Genomic DNA, 5625 nt, shown 5'->3' on the forward strand with positions numbered 1-5625 from the left:
CATACCCAAGAGGCTCCTGGTCCCACGCTTTCACTGACTTTGTTACGGGCCTTCCGCCCCGACGGACACACAGCATCCTTACCATTGTTGACCGCTTTAGTAAGATGACCCACTTCGTGCCCCCTTCCCAAACTACCCTCTGCTAAAGAGACCTCCCAGGTGGTCCTGGAACATGTGTTTCGGATCCATGGCCTACCCCCAGGATATAGTGTCAGACCGGGCCCGCATCTCAGCAACCTTTTGGAAGGAGTTCTGTCATCTCCTTGGAGCCACCGCCAGCCTATCGTCTGATTCACCCGCAGTCAAACGGCCAGACTGAACGCATGAACCAGGAGCTGGAGAAGGCACTGAGGTGTGTGGCTTCCCAAAACTCCCCGGGCCTGGGCTCAACACCGCTCTGGGTGGAATATGCCCATAATTCACTCACCAGTTCCTCCACCGGGCTCCCCCCTTTCAGTGTGTCTACGGGTATCAACCTCCACTGTTTGCCAGCCAGGAGGCGGATGCCACCTGTCCGTCTGCTCTTGCGTGATGCCCGCCGCTGCCGGGCCGCACTCTGGGCCCCAGGCTCGCACTGTGCTCCTGAAGTCTGGAACCAGCTACGCCGGCCGGTGCCAACCGACGGAGGACCCCAGCACCTACTTACCGGGTTGGTCAGGAAGGTCTGGCTGTCTGCCCGGGATCTGCCGCTGCGGGTTGTATCACGAAAAGCTGGCCCCTCGCTTCATTGGTCCTTTTCCTGTGCAGAAAGTCATCAGTCCAACGGGCGGTCCGACTTCAGTTGCCCGCCTCCATGGGGTCCACCCCACCTTCCACGCCTCCAAGGTCAAGCCGTCCATGAAAGTCCCTGGTCCCCGCAGCTCCGGGCGCCACCTCCTCCGCGCCTCGTAGATGGCGGTCCTGTCTTCACCGTCCGGCGGCTGCTCCGGCCAGGCGAAGGGGGTAGGGGTCCCAGTACCCTCGTTGATTGGGAGGGATATGGTCCAGAGGAGAGGACCTGATTCGCAGGAGGAAGTGGACCGACCCTATCACTGACTTCCACCGACTACATCCTGATCAGCCTGCAATCCGTAGGGGCCGCCCAAGAGGGGTTCCTAGCCGTCCGGCCCGCCCTGCTCCTGTCTCAGTGCCGTCCTGTCTCCCCGACCGTGACCCCCCCAGCCTCCTTCTGAGGATGAGGAGATTCACTCGACCGCTCGGAGGAGTTCTGACCCGCCGCCTGCTCCTCCACCCTCCCGGCATGATGTTGTTCTTGGGACTTCTGGGGCCGCCCCTTGAGAGGGGGGGTCCTGCCTCATGAGCACTCTCTCTCCCTGGTAGCAACATTAATTGCATTCAATTATCTTCCACTCTGCTCACCTCCCTCTCTCTACTCAGCCTAACTAGCTCCACCTGCCCTGCTCTGCTCTTGTTACCTGGCCAGCTGCACTGCATTTCCACTCACCATCCTCACCTTGCCTCACTCTGTTCTAATTACTCTGCCAGCTGAACTGCATTTCCCCACTACCTCTCCCAGTATATCAAGCCCTGGTTTTCAGCCAAGCCCTGTCAGATCGCCTTCAAACCCGGACCAGTAACCTGCCTGTCTGCGCTCTGACTCCTGTTTGTGATACCGATCCTTTCTTGACTGCCTCCTTGTTCTACTGCCCCGTCTATCCCAACCTGCCTTCTGGCCCTCGACTCCCCTCCGATCTTCAGCCCCTCCGGTCTCCGACCACCAGATGAGCGTGCCCAGACGTTCACCACCTCAGCCCGAACGCGCTCCATCACTGGGGAACACACACTAAGCACTTGGACTGACACCCCCGGACATTTGGCGACCCCCGAGCACAGGTACCCACAGGAGGACCCTGAAAGACCCTGACACCCCTGGGACTCCCTTCCCGCCTGTAACCTTGAATAAAGAACTCTGAATTTGAACTTGCGCTCTTGGGTCCTCTTCTGTTCGTGACACCCTTTCGATGTACAGAGAAACATACATTTACATGTACAATATATAAATGTTATCAATGAAACCCAGAATTGGTACAGGAAATACCATAATTCTCACAACCCCCAGTTTAGCTGCCAACAGAAGCTACAGTATATTATATGACACTTCTGCTTACTGTCAGACGTCCTGTGACAGTCCTGTGGGTGTTGTCTTTATGATGTTTGCCATGCCTGCTCTTAAGGACATCCACCATGGTTCAGCCAAGCCGCTCAGGGATTTGTGTGGGCTAGTAATGTATATAACCGAGCGGTCCGTCTTTATAGTGTAATGCACCGTTACAGAAAGATATGCAGGGTTTCATAGGGTTAATTGTTGTGGTTTATTTGGGTGTAGAGTTATGGATATCTGCTAAAGCTCTATCTCCTTCTAATCCTGTTCGGATCAGTTGGTGTGTTGAGGAGTGCCAGGTTATGCATCAATACTCTGATCAGGTGAAGGGATGAGGAGTTATACATCAATACCCTGATCAGGTGAAGGGATGAGGAGTTATACATCAATACCCTGATCAGGTGAAGGGATGAGGAGTTATACATCAATACCCTGATCAGGTGAAGGGATGAGGAGTTATACATCAATACCCTGATCAGGTGAAGGGATGAGGAGTTATACATCAATACCCTGATCAGGTGAAGGGATGGGGGTTAGAGAGGGTAGAACAACAGAACAGCCTTCAGTCCTGGAGTCAAACCACAGGGCCTTGAAACACAACCCTCCAATGCCAAAAATAAAAACTGTCAGAATCTCACAACCCCCTCACACACATACAGTCCCCTCTTCGCCTCTCTTTCCCCTCCCACCCCGGGAACATCAAAGCAGCCTAACCAATTATCTCGTCCCCCAAACGAGGAGCGCAACATCCCGCCCAGCACCAATCCGATCCTCGTCCCTCATTACCATAATCCAGGCTAATCATATTAGCATAGCGCCACAGATGAACGAATGAGCAAAGACCCACGTTGGGTCTGTTTGGACTAATGTGTACATTCTGTATGTCTGTGTGGGAGTGGGGAGAGCACATGGACACTTTTATGTATACTGTGTAAAGGCTCATGTAATGCGTGTTTTATTTTTTTCTATGGAGCTCAGAGCTTTAATGCCCACACAGTCTTTGTCTATAGAGGCAAGCTGCAGGCAAACATGCACCCACCGCCACGGGGCCTTTTGAAGTTCTTTAAAGGAAGTCGGAGGGGGGGGACACATGATCCAACAGAAGCCACATGTGTACACAGTATACACACTAATCACCAAGCCACCATGCCGTGCACCAGGGCACATGTTGTCTTGTTCAATCACGCTGTGGGAAAGTAGGGCTGGGATTCAATCCGATCGCGCTTGTAGACAACTCAGCCTTTAAAGGCAATGTTACTGCGTGTTTGTGGAGATTGCGTTCAAGGTAAACGCTGCAGATGTCGGGCTCAATTAGAAATTATCTTTAAATATCTAGCGCTGGATCGGAATGATCCCAGCCTAAGTATGTTTTCTACCCTTACACACACACATGCACACACACATGGACCCCAAGGGTTTAGGTGAGACACACTTGTGTCCCCTCTCTTTAAGGAACATGCTGGCTCTCCATCAGAGGAAACATGTATTCACACTACAGCCCCTAAAACATCCTGTCCACACTCACACATACACTCCACCCGCATATGACAGAGAGCCTGTGGCAGGTGTTGAGGGGTGTGTGTGTGTGCACTCGCATGCTGTGTCTCCATCACATGTTGTATTCTCTCTCTCTTCCCTCCCCTCCCTCCCTCCTCTCTCTCTCTCTCTCTCTCTCTCTCTCTCTCTCTCTCTCTCTCTCTCCCCCTCCCCCTCTCTCTCTCTCCCCCTCCCTCCCTCTCTCTCTCTCTCTCTCTCCCTCCCTCTCCCCCCCCCTCCCTCTCTCCTCCCCCCTCCTCCCCCTCTCTCTCTCCCTCTCTCCCCCCCTCCCCCCCCCCTCCCTCCCCCCTCCCTCCCCTCTCTCTCTCTCTCTCTCTCTCTCTCTCTCTCTCTCTCTCTCTCTCCCCCCTCTCTCCCCCTCTCCCTCCCTCCTCCCTCTCCCTCCCTCTCTCTCTCTCTCTCCCTCTCTCCCTCCCTCTCCCCCCTCCCCTCCTCCCTCCCTCCCTCCCCCCCTTTCTGCTGTGTGTGTGTATCTTTATTGCTCCCCCAGATTACCAGCTTTATTCATTATCCTAGCCCTGGCAGCTGCTGTTGATATTGTCTATTTGTCAGGTTAGCCTTCGCCCCACCATGATGGATGAATACAGGGTGAGACACGGTGAAGGTCTTACACCCCGACCATCCCCATCCACCAGGGTGTCAATGGTGTGGGGAGAGTGTGTGTGTGTGTGTGTGTGTGTGTGTGTGTGTGTGCAGGGGCGTCATGCACCCCAAAAATCTGAGGGGCCACAAAGTACGTGAGGATGTGTGTGTGTGTGTGCGTGCGTGTGTGTGTTAGAGAGAGGGAGAGAACTCTTACCCTGGTATCCCAGCTCTGCATGCAGTGTTTATGCCGTCTTAATTGTCCCACCAGTGGTATTATTGTAACCTGGAGTTCATTTGGCACTGCTTGAGTCGCTGTGAAATCATTCACTGAATCAGATAGGGCTTTGTGCTTTCCATCGCCTCATCTCCCACATGTGGTACCAGTTATAAACTCTTTACAAGTGTTATTATTTGTATCGTTTCAATTTAGATTACGAGGTGACACCAAGAAGTTTGGAAAAGGAGCAGACAAAAGCTCTGGGTTGAAAGTTGAATTAAAGTGGCTTATTTCCTGTGTGAAAGTTGGCATGTTGTAAAATACTTTGAAATATCATAGATACAGTAAATAGACAGACAGACAGATAGATAGTGTCACGTTCGTTGATGAACGGGACGGACCAAGGCGCAGCGTGATATGCCAACATGTTTATTAAAAGAATAAACACAACGACAAAACAACAAACAACACGAAACGTGAAGTCCAAGGCAGCACAACACAACATACCTTAACTGGAACAAGATCCCTACAACCCACTAGGTGCCAATAGGCTGCCTACAGATGGTCCCCAATCAGAGACAACGAGCGACAGCTGCCTCGATTGGGAAACCACACCGCCTACATAGATCTAGACATACTAGAAAACCAACATAGAAATACACAACATAGAACATACACTCCTGACTCAACATATACGAGTCCTGAGTCAGGCGTGACAGATAGATAGATCTCTCCGTCCCTTCCACCATCCAACGACACACGCTCAGGTAACAATGTATAATTACTAACTGGATCTAACTGGTATAACTGGCTATAATTAACATAATGTTGTTTTAATTGGAAATCACAGCAGAGAGAAAAACCAAGGTTGAATCCAATTCTTCAGAATGTACCTTGTGGATGTCTTCTCAGCCTCTCTCTCTCTCTGTCTCTCTCTCTCTCTCTCTCTCTGTATGTCTCTCTCTCTCGCTCTCTCTCTGTCTGTCACTCGTCCATCATATCTATCAGCGTTTCTCATTGATTAGTAGTGAGCTCCAGTAATACACTAATTACTGTTATTAGGTGCCATCGTCCTGTTATTCCCAGTGTACAGGAGTCGTGGATGTTGCCTAGCTAATGCAATCAACCTCCTTGACAACTGTAGTAAGGTGGCCATACACACCCT

The sequence above is a fragment of the Coregonus clupeaformis genome, unplaced genomic scaffold (assembly GCF_020615455.1).
Source record: "Coregonus clupeaformis isolate EN_2021a unplaced genomic scaffold, ASM2061545v1 scaf3995, whole genome shotgun sequence".
NCBI lineage: Eukaryota > Metazoa > Chordata > Actinopteri > Salmoniformes > Salmonidae > Coregonus > Coregonus clupeaformis.